Consider the following 15,356-nt stretch of genomic DNA (forward strand, 5'->3'; position numbering starts at 1 on the left):
TCTTCCATCCCCCGAGTGTTGATGCTCCAGTACTAAAATTGAGTTGAGTTTCCAAAGGGGTAAATAATTCCTTTCAGAAGTTTCCTGTAAACTTCGAGTTCTTATCATTTTTTGGTAAAGGATATTTGTAGATCACTTCATTGATTACTATATGTGTTGCCCTTTATCAAATGGTAGGGATTATTCCTATGTATCTTATTGAGTGTGCTCAATATGACCAATATTTCATTAGTTATGATGTGGGCTCTCAAAATGTCTTCCATCCTCTGAGTGTTGATGCTCCAGTACTAAAATTGAGTTGAGTTTCCAAAGGGGTAAATAATTCCTTTCAGAAGTTTCCTGTAAACTTCGAGTTCTTATCATTTTTTGGTAAAGGATATTTGTAGATCACTTCATTGATTACTATATGTGTTGCCCTTTATCAAATGGTAGGGATTATTCCTATGTATCTTATTGAGTGTGCTCAATATGACCAATATTTCATTTTTTTAACAGATTGTTTATGAAAGATTAAAAATAGAATGTGTAAAAAGACTTCCACACTTATTTTTTCATACCGGTAGTGGCAGTAATATGCCTCTTAAACCTCTTTACTTGAAAATTTTGACAGTACCTATGTAATGTGCAATGTCATTCATGTTTTGCTAAGACACGTTTTTTAGATGCCTCACGAGTCTTTCCCCTTCTCATGTAACTCACAAAAGGACTATTATGGAATTCTCTAAAAGTTTTATTCTTTAATATCATGACATATGGAATCACTGTTGCCCCATTATCCCAGAAGATATCATCTTCTATTCCTTGGTACTAAGGAATCCACTTGTGGATGTCATTTATCTTTCTTCTAAACCTCTATAACTTCTGCTCCTAAGTTCCCTTTACCATTGATATCAAATATGCTAAGTATATTATAAATAGTGCATCTGCCACTCTATTTCTTTGGTGCTTCTACAAGTTAGTTTTGGCTTATATTCATCAAATAACATTGCCTATATGCATTTCATGGATCCATATCCTCCCTTACGATAAAAAGATAATGATGGCCTATGATTATTGTCTACTTCAAAGTGATTATTTTTTAAATAATGTTTCAAAGTTTTAATGGAAAGTATAATTACTAATAAGAGTGTTGTGTGATCTGACCCATGTGGGTTATGATGCCAATCTTCAAGACCAGGATTTAAGTTACAAAACAAAAGCAGATTCCTCTTTTTGATGGACCTACTTAACAGCTGTTGTCTTCCTGAAAACATTTTCCATATTTCAGATGGTGGTTAGAATCAAACTTAAGTTCAGATGCCTTAACATTTTAAGTTTATGCACATGCTGCAAATTTCAACATGTTTATAACTTTATAGCTTAAAAGTTAATACATATCCATGAAATTCCAACCAAGAAAATATTAATCTGTTTTGTTATCAATGGTTCTTAATAGGTGAATGCTGATGAATCAAGTTCGAATGTTTCCTATGAAGCTCCAGAAATACTTCAAACATGCCACTTGGAAAAGATAGTGAAATCACTTGCACCAGATCGTTGTGTCTTTGGTTCTCGTGATGAAATACTTGATGAAAATGTCCGTTTAAGCCAAGACCAACTTCTACACAGGTTTCTTCGTTTTCATGACAATCAGCAAATAGCAACTCAGGAACAAGAATCAACCGGTAATCCTGAATGGGTAAGTTTATAAAATTGGTCATATTCTTGTTCATCAATCATTTCTTGATGGTTTTGGCTACAGTTCTACGTTTTAAAGCCCAAGGATCAATTTTATCCTTTATATTGAATGTTTACTGCTTATTGCTCTTCAATTTTCTCCTTTTTGATTTGTAAGAGAGCCTCTCGCTTATCATCCTGCTGCGAAGTCTGAACACTTGTACTTGTACTTGTTCCTGCACTTGTGCATCTCGTACCATGTGTATTTGTACCCCCTATACCAGTACCTGAACTTGTAACCTGTACCTGGTCAACCTTCGGAGTTACCTGCTTTTGATCCTGTGATACTGATGAATCTGTTCCGTGAGATTTTCTAAAGACTTTTTCTTCTTCAAACTTTACATCCTATCTGACCACTGTCCTCCTTAATGCTGGAATATAAATTCGGTAAGCCTTTGAAGTTTCACTATACCTGACAAAGGTTCTTTTTTTCGCTGTAGGATCGAGCTTTCTCCTCTTCTCAAAAGGGACATGGGAATATGTTAGAAACCCAAAAATGCAAAAGTGTCCAACCTCAGGCTTTTTGTCTGTAAAAGCCTCCTCAGGAGTCATCCTCCCCAACAGTTTGTGTGGACTCCTGTTCTGCACATAGACTGCAGTGTTGCAAGCCTCTACCCACAAGAACATGGGTAGATCCTGGTCATGCAACATGGCCTTTGCAGCCTCGACGATGGCCCTGTTTTTCCTTTCTACAACCCCATTTTGTTGAGGGTTGTAAGGAACTATTAGCTCCGTCGTTATCCCTACACCTGCCTAAAAATCCTTGAAGTCATTGGAGGTGTACTTGCCTCTACTTGCCTCCATTGTCAAACCTCAACACTTTGATTTTCCTTCCTGTTTGGTTCTCCACAAGAGCCTTAAACTCTTGAAACCGACTGAAGACCTCATCCTTGGTCTTTATGAAGTAGATCCAGGTCTTCTTGGGAAATTCATCAATGAACACAACAAAACAGTTATACCTTGTCAAAGATGTCGCTAACATAGGACCACACACGTCTGAATGTATTAGATCTAAGATTCCCTTGGACCTGTTGTCACTGCTTGGGAAAACTGTCTTGGTGTATTTCCTAAGCGCAGATCCCTTGCATACTTCATACTAATCTATGCTGAACTTTGGAAGACCTGTGGAAATCTCCCTCAGCACCTTCAGTGCCCCATGATGCAAGTGCTCCATCCTCTTGTGCCAAAGGCCACACAAGTCTGTTCTGCTATGTACTAATGCCTAGGTTGTCTCAAACTATAACCTGTAAAGCTTTCCCTTTCTAACTCCAATCACCTTTGCTACTCTGAAGCTAGCTTCCTTAGGGTGAAGATATACCTTTCCATCCTTGAAAGTAACAAAATAACCCCTATCCTCCAATGATGAGACTGAGATGAGGTTATTTTTCATCCCTGGCACATGCAACACCTATTACACTGTCAATAGTTTTCTAGACTACCTTTGGAACATGATTGTCCCAACCCTTGCTACTCTGCACTCGGCATTATTGCCAAGTTCAATGTGGAAGTCTAGATCCTTTTCTGTCAGCCTGGTGAAGTACTTTGGCGCTCCAATCACATGAGATGAAGCACCATTGTCTGTGGCTGAGCTAGAAAGATAAGCTATTGATGAGAACTCACTCTCGAACCGATCTATGAAGACATCAACTTTTGTTGAAGCTACTATCTGTGGCTTCCTATTGTCCTTCTTCTTTTTGTTTGGACACTGGTTGGCATAATGCCCCGATTGATGACAAACAACAAATTTCACTTTGCTCATGTCCTTCTTCTTCTCTTCTTTAGAGGTAGCTCCACCACCAGAGCCTTTCTTTTCCATTCCCTTATCCTTACTTGTTGAAGTTTCTAAGTCTACTAGTTAGAAACCCTCCATGCACTTTATCTAATTTATTCCTACCTACTTGTTCCGTTACTTAACAAGTTATTTACAATGTAAATACTGAAAATAAACACTAGTGCATGTTCAACATATTACAGATCAACAATTGAAGGAAACAGAAAAAATCACACCAAATGACACCGTTATATTTGGAGTCTTGGACCAATGTCCCCGGAAAAACGCAATGTGGGAAAACCGGTGAAGCTATCTAAGGGTTTTCTTATTAAGCAATTTCAGAGTACAATCTGGGTGCCAAATTCGGCTTACCCAACAGAGAATTTCCTTGGCAGTAATACCTCTCAGTTTGCTCAGTTTGAGACAAAAGTTCTGGCTGAAACCCTGAATACACCTTCTGGCAGCTCCTCAGCTCCAATCTGCCCTAGAAACCCTAACGTTTTCCTTTCTGGACTGCGTCAGCCTCTCTCTGCCCATCGCTGGCCCTGCGTCACCCTGAATGGGTCTGCATTAGCCTCAGGAGGCCCTGCGTGAGCCTTCTAGGCCTCTGCGTCAGCAATGTTGGCTTCTCTGAAGCACTGTGCAACTCCTCGCTGCCTCTGCGTGGCCCTGCGTGAGCCTTCGTTGCTACTGCGTCACTCTCTGGCTCCTGTGCTGCTCTCCTGGCACTATCTCTGCCTCTCTGTCTCTCTGTACTCAATGCCCCTCACTTGCAACTCCGATCACTAATTATATCTCTCTTAGCAAACCCCGCTCTAGAGAATAGAATGACTGATCACTCTAGTGTGTTCTCCAAGTGACCCTCAAGCCTCCTCTTATACTTTTCTCGTTAACATATCAATGGCCGAGGTTAAGTCCCTAATCAACGACTAAGATTAGATCTGGCTTGATCCATGTCTTTTGGACCATTCTAACACAATTTTATATTAATCCACATTAATATTTTAATTTCCCAGTTTAGAGTTAGGGACGCCATTAAAATTATTAATTATTTTAATATCTCATGAACTGTTTAGAATCTGCTCAAACCCTTTCTGGGTATTGGAGATCTCATGTGCCCCAACCTCTCCACCAAATTTCGTGGCTAGAGCACATTCGATGTTACCCCAAATCAACACTCCCTCTTAGCGAGCACTGTGCTCTAGCAATACTCCTCACTGAGTATTACTCTGATCATTCGACATCGATCCTTGTGCTGATGCTAGGCCTGCTGCCCACCATCCTCTGCACTGCTGCCCATGGTTCTGCCACTGCCACTACTACATCTATACGACAACTCCCTCTGCATCCATGCTGTTGCTGGTCCTTTCTCCCAACACTGCATCCGCACTGCAACTCCTCTCATCATGCTGCATCGCACTACCCACTGCTGCACTGCAACTCCTCTCATCATGCTGCATCGTGTTGCCCACCGCTGCATTGCAACTCAGTTACTGAGAGGTAAGTAATTGATCTCCCAACTTTGACCTCTCTATTGGGCTAGAGACCCTCCTGATGTTGGAGCTCCCTTTGCTGTTGACAAGTGCTCCCTCTCTGACCTCTGTGCTGCTGCAACAACTCCTTGCATCTCGCACCGTTGCACACCTCTCTGTGCTATCCTGCACTGGTGCAACACTCCTGTGCCTCTCGCATTGCTGCAGCCTTCTAGCCTCGCACTGTCTCAGGACTTTGGCACTGTAGCTCTCTCTGCCACTCCATCCACATCCGTCTCTACCCACATCAGCCAGTCCTGCTACTCCTCTTCGGGGCTCCCGTAGCAAGGTCTAATCCAAGAGGATGGGTACCTCGAGGATCTTTGGCCCTCATCACCTGTAGTCCACCTGACTACAGCTCAATGTCTCCCCACTTCCGCTCAAGTGGTGCGTGTGCACTCATGGCATAGTCATCGTCTATCTCCACTTTCTTCTCTGCCCTTGCTGGCACTGCCTTAGTCTCGGAAGACTCTCCCTTACTTTTCTTCCTTGGACATTGGGTCGCATAATAACCTAGCTCCCCACAGTGGAAGCACTTGATCTTGGAGAGATCCTTCTTCTTCTGCTTTTCTTACTTTCCCTCAGATGCTAGGGCAACATCTTCCTCCTCCTGCTTGACGTTGATCCCATTACTGCGGCTTCCCGCCTTTGACTACCGTTTGATCTCTTCTTGGTGAAGAGCTGCCCACATCTCATCGCAAGGTGGAAGTGTCTCTTTGCCCAGTATACTCTGGACAAATACCTCCCAGTCTTCTGAGACAACATTCAGGGCTGTCCTCACCATCAATTCCTGATCCGACATGGCTTTTATAGCAGTCAACTGATCTCGAATCTCATTCAGTCCTTCGAGGAAGGTGTCAATTGGTTCTCCCTTCTTCATTTGATACGACCTCAACTGATTTTCTAGTAACATTCTTCTCTGCACAGAAGTATGCTGGTACAATTTCCTTAGGGCCTCCCACATCTCATATGCCGTTTCCCTCTCGGCAATGTGTGGTACTACATGGTCCTTGATCCCGTCAAGGATGATTCTCTTGGCCCTCGCCATTGCCTTCTTGTACTTGTCATTATCATTTGGGTCGACTGGGATAGCTATTGTCTTCAAGGTGAAGTGCTTGACACGATTTCTGTCAAGTACGGATAAGATTTTGGCCTTCTAGACTCTGTGTAGTGCCATGATGCTCTTCTACTTCCCTCCTGGAAGTTCTCGATCTGACTCCCTCTGAGTCTCGATTTCCCCCACTGATCCGGGTTTCTCAGCTAGAAACCCTCGGTAGCAACTCCCTCCTCTTGGCCTTGCCCTGTCAGGTACTGTTCTGACTACAGTACCTCACCAGCTCCACTCTGCAACATTCCCACAGCCTTCTAAACCCCAGCAACCTGAAGGTGAGAGCTCCTAGGCTCTGTGCAATCCCGGCACTAGCAACCCGACCTCCTCAGCCAACTGCGTCAGCCCTCCTAGCTTCTGTGTGGCTCTGCGTGAGGCTCCCTTTGCCTCCCTTAGCCTCTGCGCTGCCTCTTCCTAGCTCACCCTTGATGACGCAGGCATTGCGTCACCCTTCCCTTGTTGCTGCTCTGCTAGAAACAACTTTTGTCACTCGGGACAACTGTTTTCTGCTGCTATTGCTCCGCTCGGCTGATGTCCTCAGTTCTCCTGTGATCTGCAACCACGCTCTGATACCATGTTGAAGTTTCTAAGTCTACCAGTTAGAAACCCTCCATGCACTTTATCTGATTTATTCCTACCTACTTGTTCTGTTATTTAACAAGTTATTTACAATGTAAATACTGAAAATAAACACTAGTGCATGCTCAACATATTATAGATCAACAACTGAAGGAAACAGAAACAATCACACCAAATGACATCGTTATTTTTGGACCAATGTCCCCGGAAAAACCCAATGTGGGAAAACCGATGCAGCTATCTGAGGGTTTTCTTATTAAGCAATTTCAGAGTACAATCTGGGTGCCAAATCCGGCTTACCCAACAAAGAATTTCCTTGGCAGTAATACCTCTCAGTTTGAGGCAAATGTCCCGGATGAAACCTCGGATACACCTTCTGGCAGCTCGTCCGCTCCAATCTGCCCCAGAAACCCCAGTGTATGCCTTCTTGGACCGCGTCAGCCTCTCTTTGTCTAGCACTGGCCCTGCATCTCCCTGAAGGGGTCTGCGTTAGCCTCAGGAGGCCTTGCGTCAGCCTTCTGGCCCTCTGTGTCAGCAACGTTGGCCTCTCTGAAGCACTGCGCAGCTCTTGGTTGCCTCTGCGTGGCCCTGCGTGAGCCCTAGCTGCTACTGCGTCACTCTCTCTGGCTCCTGCGCTGCTCTCCCGACACTATCTCTGCCTCTCTGTCTCTTTGTACTCAATGCCCCTCAGCTGCAACTCCGATCACTGATTCTATCTCTCTTAGCAAACCCCGCTCTAGAGAATAGAATGACTGATCACTCTGGTGTGTTCTCCAAGTGACCCTCAAGCCTTCTCTTATACTTTTCTCGTTGACATATCAACCGCCGAGATAAAGTCCTTAATCAACGGCTAAGATTAGATCTTGCTTGATCCATGTCTTTTGGACCATTCTAACACAGTTTTATATCAATCCACATTAATATTTTAATTTCCCCAAGTTTAGACTTAGGGACTCCATTAAAAATATTAATTATTTTAATATCTCCTGAACTGTTTAGAATCTGCCCAAACCCTTTCTTGGTATTGGAGATCTCATGTCCCTCAACCTCTCCACCAAATTTCGTGGCTAGAGCACATCCGATGCTGCCCCAAATCAACATTACCTGCAAGAGCAAGGTTCTCTTCTTCCTCACTATTTTGTTTGCTTGCATGCATGGAACCTATCCTTATCTCCTCCTGAGCAAATTCATCCTATAATCTTGTTAGTTTGTGTAGCTCGAACAAGTGTTCTAGTCTCATATTATGTCTATGAGGCTAGGGAACACATTTTCTCCAATACACAGAAAAGGTTTCATAGGAAAAGACCTTGATTAGAATTAATTAGCCAATTTATTAATTTTCCTAAGTCGAACTTAGGGAAATGGCTTAAATTCTTAAATTAATCAGTATTAATTAGGGTAAATTGATTTCCCTCTAGAGTCTTCTCGAAAAGTCACTTGAAGAGATCAAGATGATCTTAGCCATCTATTGAGATTAGATCACAACCGTTGATTCATATTGAGAGATTATAAGAGGAAATCGATGGGCACTTTGAGAATAGAGATGAATGAGCTATCGAGACACAATATTGCAGTGATAGCAAGGGCACAGAGGCAGTGCAGGGGCATCAACAGAGCGACATCAACAACTTTTAGAGATAGGATTTCTGGAGGAATTTATCACAACGATTTCTAGAGAGATCTGGAGATCGATTTTTCTGTAGAGAGAGGCCAATGTTCTAGTGGTGCGAATTGCTCTAGAGTGTTAAAATTGGCAACTAGGTCCAAATTCCACTTTGGACAAATCATTTGATGGATATGATGATTGCATTGAATTCCTCTTTTCGAGACGACCAAAATCGACCTAAAGATCATCAAATTTGGACAAGGGAAAGTGTATTTTTGAATTATAAGCCCACACGTGTATATTTGATCAGGTCGGCCCTAAAGCAAATTGGACACCCTTGGAAGGCTATAAATACAAGTGACCTCTACCTCATTTGGACAATCATCTTGGATCGTTTTCTCTTTCTTGTTTATGGCTCGCATAGGTCTGAGGTAGGTTTGCGGAGGAATGGGTTCGCACGAAGGTGAAATTGCAGGGTCTGAAGCTCACATCTCTATTTTAGGGTTTTGGGCCTTAGTTGCAGGCATGCGAAAGAGAGATCTTGACTATAGTATGTAATATTCCTAATGGAAAAAATTATGGTGATAACAACATGTAAGACAATTCAGCATAAAAATTTTCAGTAAACACCAATAAATAAAAAATGCTCCCAAACACGCCAAAATGGGCAATTTTATTATATATATAACTGTTGGAGTACAATGTGAAATAGAAAGAGTGCACTTGGGCTTGCACAAGGCAAGCTACAAGCCTCAGGTGGTCGATATATCAATGCCCAACTACAGCAGGAGCTTATCTTCTATAAATCTGTGTTGGCCCTAGTAATTCTGCACTGTTGGTTGTGTCGAGACCTTGATTTGACCTCTCAAATCTAACTAGAAAATTATGAAAATTTAGAAATGAGATCCTTGTCAAAATCCCAGAAAAACCCAGAAAGGGTTTTCTCTAGTTTTGATGCTCCAAAATTGACCCCAAATTCCCAACACTTCTCCACTACTAGTGAATTTCGGTCTGCAAGGATTTCTGTCTTTACAACCCTCCAAAATAGTGGAAAATCTTCCCTTGGCTCCCTTCTAACTCCCACACAACAACTCAACTCCACATACCTCTGACCAAGACCACCCATAACAACTCCCTCTCAATTACTGCGCAGGCCGGGTAGTAATTGCATAGGCTTAGCAAGAGAAATTCGTACTGGTGAGAAGGGCTCACTTTTGCTCTGCAATTCTCTCCTCTCCTCCAGCGAATTCTGCAAGTAGTGTCCACCAAATGGTGTGGCTTCTAATTCCCGAAACCAACTCCCCAAAGGATAGCGTAGTTTTGATTCCGCATCCTAGTTTAACTCATAACATTCGTTGCACTCGTGCTATGGCACTCCCTGCCTCCATAAGACAATGGCGAAACCTTCCTAGGGTGGCACTCATAGTCCACCGAAGAGAAGGGTGAGTTTCCTCCTTGGGAAACTCTGGTGCTCAACAACACTTGTGACTCAGCTAAACAACTTGAGCAACAACAAAGTTTGTCAAATGATCAAAAGCCCCTAAAATGAGAGCCTCACCTCCAATTTATAGCTAGCCATCCCTCATGCTCCTTGTGGGCTCCACCCATCAAATTCCCTCTCTCACCCAATTCGAATTCCTCCAAGGGGTGTGTATTCCCTTGGAATGGCCCCCACTCTCCACTTCCCATCGAATTTCTTGGCTTTTCTAATGTTTGGGGGTGGCACCTTTTCCTTTTTCACCCACTTTTCCTAAGTTTATATGCCAAATATTTATTAACTACCAAAAATTGCAAAATTGAGAATTCCCTTAGCAAAATTATTAATTGGGGACATGACATTTCTCCCCACCAAAAATTGCTTGTCCTCAAGCAATGCTTGAACAAGTGTCCCTCTATCATCTTACCCAAATGGCTACTACAAATGATACTGGGGTCCCAAATGTGCCACTAAGTCATCCCTGTCCCCAACACTATCCTGTCATGAAGGAGTCTCTCGATACTAGGACCCCAAGCCGTCCTGGTCAAAATGAAACACCCGTTTCTCCACTCATTGCCCAACCTGGTATAGGCACCCAAAGCCCTCTGCATACCATCAGTAAAGGAAACAACACGATCATATAAAGCCCTATTTGTTTCCCCGTGCAACTGCTCTCTTGAGTCATTCATCTCATGTACTTGAAGGGTGGGCACCCAAAGATACAATCCAACTCTTGTGGAGATAAATCCTTGCCTGCACGAGCTTCCCTTGAACTCCCCCTGTTGGTCATCCCTCCATGCTGGTGAAGTTCCCCATGCCAATAAAGAATCACTAGAATCTAATGGGAAGGTCGAAATGATCTCCCCCTGTCAAATCAAGCTCACCCCCTAAGGTAGCTGAACTGTCAAGTACTGTGATGACAGGGCCCCAAGCCCATTGCAGGAAGAAACTGTCCAGTAGACCCTTCGACACTCTGGTCATGACTAACTGTCTAACATGCTTGTACCAGAGCCTCATCTCTTGCAATTCTCGTCCATAATATATGTGATGATTGAGGCTATGCCTAACTTGCCAAGAGGACTTAGCAATGTCTGTGCCTATCACTCCATGGTTGGCCCCAATCCTAAACACCAACTTGCGTCGCCATATGATGAAGACCTTGGTGATCCCCCATGTGTCAACCTGGGAATGAACTGGATCACCCGCTATCACGACCGTACTCACTAAGTAATGGAGTGCCCCCCACATCAACTGGATCCTTGGTTCCCATAACCATACTAGAGGTCCACAACTCCCACACCTCATGGGTTGTCGCTGCATAGCACTACTGCCTGCTAGAGCCCATCCGGTCCTCATCTCTGACCCTTGTATGTATACCATAGGTTGACCCCAAGTATCACGAATTTGTCCCAAGCATGCCAATTTTCCCTGCTCCTACCAGACCATGTAGTGAAACCCGCTATCCCATCTCTTGATGATACACTTGGACACTGCTCGGAGTCTAGGTACGCTCCTATAGACGAAGTCTACCACCCACTGTTCCTCTGGCTCCTGTAATGCCCATGAGTGGAACCTATGCTACCTTGGCAATAAACCATACCATCCCTAAGTCTATATCCGTCAACTCGTGCCTCCACCAAATGTCTCGACTGGAGAGTCTCCTCCTTGCCCATGATATGCGGTGCCTCATCCAACTGCCTAAGGTGGGCCTCCCATGTCCTGTTGCCTGAACGGAAAGCATCAAGGGGCAACAACCAAACGCTCTGCGACCGTAAGCAACACTAGAGGGTGATGGGTGGGTAGGTCCCCAAGGGTATGATCAAGAGTTTGCAGGGATACCGAAGAGTAATCATATGGATGTCCCTCTCTCTGCCTCGGATCTGCTGATAACCCAATTGAAGACCTTTCTTTGTTGAACATGGCGTCCCAAGAAGCTCAACCGCGTCCTCATCGATCCGGGGTGAGCTGCACCCAATGGTACACCTTATGTCCCTGTCCATAAGTCTCCTTGGAGGCAACACTCCAAGAGCCCACTATGCCGCACCATATGCCACTGCATACCACCAAGTATCCCGTACTCCACAACATGCCATTGTACCCTGCGACCTATCTCTGTACACCACTAGATACCCCTTGCTACCGCTGACCATCTTGTATCGTCTCATATCTTGCTTGTGTCACTGTACTTGACACTCCCTGTGTGTACTCATTGCGATGGGAGTCGCTCCTCCTACTCCACAACGCACGCCAACATGCTACAGTAAATAACCATGCATCTTTGTGCTCCTCTGTAGGCCACTGCTCATCACTGTATGCTCCTACACATCCTTGGATGTCATGGCCTAAAGCTGTGATAGTACGCATCGGCCCGCACCCGACTGTCATCATCACCTCCACCATCGCATCATCATACCCTTTGATGAATGGATCTCCCCTTTGAATCCTTCTAGAGAGACCCGCGAAGTGAATCTCCCTAGGTACCAGTAGCGATGCTACCACTGCTCTGCTCCTCTATGTCCTATGTGCCCCACTGTCCACATAACTGTGGAGAATCGCCAACCCCATACAAGGTACTATCTGCTGGCCTGCCAATGTCACCTCTTTCGACAATCTCTTGCTAGAGTGTGTTGATTATCTCGTGACCCCACACATAACCATCATAACCTGATGACCCATGGAGTTCCCTCACACACTGATTGGCCATTGGTGCTGACTGAAATTTTCCTAGAAAATGCATGCGCTCGATCGCTGTGTCAACTATACCACCAATGCCATAGTCAATCTGCGTATCTCGCAAATGGTAGGTAGTCCCACTTGGATTCCAATGCCAACCTGGGCCTCCAATATCCCCGATGCCTGAACATGCTTGTTGACTCTCACTTTGACCTATAAATGACTCCATACACCTAGCTCACTCCATCGAGTACCAAATCAGAATCTCTCACCATCCGACCTAAAGGAAACGATCGAAAGAACAAACCCCCATACACTAAACTAGCCCTCCAACCTGCGGACGCTGCACACTGCGCAACTCATGTCGCACCAGGATGGTCAACACATATAATATGTCTAGGTAACTCCACCTCTCTCTCTCCCCTGTATAGAGGTAGCCTAGCAATGCTGCAAGCCCCATCTATATAGGATTGAAGAGAGCTACCATCTAGAAGTATTGCATGCGTGTTGACGGTTTGTGCATCTACCTGGTCTAAATCGGTGGTTGGCCCAAAAGATGATTGCTCATCCTCCTCCACCATGGGCTCTACATGGGTCACAACCTACCCCTCCATGACTAGCTCACGTCCCTCTATGTGTTCTCCATGCTGTTGTAGGTGGCTGCCATCAGGGAACTCAGTCATGGCTCTGGGTACCTCTGTGTCTCCTAGCACCTCACCTAGGGACAACACCTCATCAACATATGGCTCTAGGGGTGTAGGCTCTACTCTCTCCACCAAGGTGTCAACCAGTGCTATCAAAGAGGTCTCCAACAATGGTGACTCCTGCGCCACACTAGGTATATCAATGTGCCCCTCACCATCCTGCATGTCCTCATGCTCAACCTCCTCCTCAGGGTCTTGACATCTAAAGCCCGGCCTCCACCGGTAGAAACGCCCCCTGGTCTCACCCTCTAACTTCCCTCCTCTACAGGATGATCTCGTCCTTGACCCGTGATTCTCCTCTGGCTCATCCAGAAAATGAGGCATGTTAGGATAACAAAATTGGCCATACGTATGGGTGTTATACTGCTGGGTTGTGCTTGCATGCACATGGCTTCTCTGTTGGATATGACTCAACATCCCCACCATTGTTGCATCTTCTCTAGGACCTATTGGTTTTGCCTCTTCAATTGTTGGTTCAGCCTCATCAATTCCTCCATGATCCCTTGTGTACTCTTCCCTTTTTGTGTCATTGGAGTGCCCATAAATTCACCAGTCACTATGCATGCATGGCCAAAACCTCCATGATCTTGCTAGCTCCTCCACAGCTAGCCAAGATCATGCTCTAATACCACTTTAATATTCCTAATGGAAAAATTTACAGTGATAACAAAAACATGCAAGACAATTCAACATAAAAATTTTCAGTAAACACCAATAAACTATAAATGCTCCCAAACACGCCAAAATGGGCAATTTTATTATATATAACTGCTGGAGTACAATGTGAAATAGAAAGAGTGCACCTGGGCTTGCACAAGGCAAGCTACAAGCCTCAGGTGGTCGATATATCAATGCCCAACTGCTGCAGGAGTTTATCTTCCAGAAATCTGTGCTGGCCCTAGTAATTTTGCACTGTTGTTTGTGTTGAGACCCTGATTTGACCCCTCAAATCTGCCCAAAAAATTCTACAAATTTAGATATGAGATCCTTGTCAAAAACCTACAAAAACCCAGAAAGGGTTTTCTCTAGTTTTGACACTCCAAAATTGACCCCAAATTCCCAACGCTTCTCCACTACCGGTGAATTTCGGTCTGTAGGGATTTCTGTCTTTACAGCCCTCCAAAATAGTGGAAAATCTCCCCTTGGCTCCCTTCTAACTCCCACACAACAACCCAGCTCCAAATACCTCTGACCAAGACCACCCACAACAACTCCCTCTCAATTACTGCGTAGGCCTGAGTAGTAACTATGTAGGCTCAACTAGAGAAATTCGTACTAGTGATGGGGGCTCACTTCTGCTCTGCAATTCTCTCCTCTCCTCCAACAAATTCTACAAGTAGTGTCCACCAAATGGTGTGGCTTCTAATTCCCGGCACCAACTCGCCAAAGCATAGCGTAGCTCTGATTCTGCGTCCCGGTTTAGCTCATAAAATTCGTGGCACTTGTGCTATGCGTCTCCCTGCCTTCACAAGGCAATGGTGAAACCTTCCTAGGGTGGCACTCATAGTCCACCGAAGAGAAGGGGGAGTTTCCTCCTTGGGAAACTCTGGTGCTCAACAACACTTGTGACTCAGTTGAACAACTTGAGCAACATCAAAGTTTGTCAAATGTTCAAAAGCCCCTAAAATGAGAGCCTCACCTCCAATTTATAGCTAGCCATCCCACATGATCCTTGTGGGAACCACCCATCAAATTCCCTCTCTCACCCAATTTGAATTCCTCCAAGGGGTGCGTATTCCCTTAGAGTGGCCCCCACTCCCCACATCCCATCAAATTTCTTGGCTATTCTAATGTTTGGGGGTGGCACCTTTATAAATTTTCCTTTTTCACCCACTTTTCCTAAGTTTTTATGCAATATATTTATTAAGTGCCAAAAATTGCAAAGTTGAGAATTCCCTGAGCAAAATTATTAATTGGGGACATGACACAGTCGCTCATTGCCAGGGTCATCTGTGCGATTGAAGCCTTTTAGTCACATGCACAACATGTCCTCCATGCGACCAACATCTAGGGTTTGGTTTTTTAGTTGTCTGAAGTTTTCACTTGTTTAGTGTAGGGTTCGACAGTTGACCGTAGACAGTGACAGTTCATTACAGGCTTCTGAATCAGGGTTTTGAGTATAAGCATTGATGGGTTCATTTCATGCATATTGTTTAGTTGATTATTGTTGGATAGGTTTATGGTTAAAGA

The 15,356-nt window shown here is 44.4% G+C and overlaps 1 pseudogene across 1 annotated transcript in view; it reads left to right on the forward strand.

The window, feature by feature from the left end:
• The window catches only part of LOC149244354 (putative F-box protein At5g39460), a 263,392-nt pseudogene that overhangs the window by 53,354 nt on the left and 194,682 nt on the right, over window positions 1-15,356 (forward strand). Inside the window, exon 7 of the transcript XR_016246051.1 lies at window positions 1,436-1,678. The product of XR_016246051.1 is annotated as a putative F-box protein At5g39460 (transcript). The remainder of the gene's footprint in view (window positions 1-1,435; window positions 1,679-15,356) is intronic.

This window comes from Pinus tabuliformis, chromosome 8 (assembly GCF_031772625.1).
Source record: "Pinus tabuliformis cultivar Carrire ecotype Pingquan chromosome 8, CPIR1, whole genome shotgun sequence".
NCBI lineage: Eukaryota > Viridiplantae > Streptophyta > Pinopsida > Pinales > Pinaceae > Pinus > Pinus tabuliformis.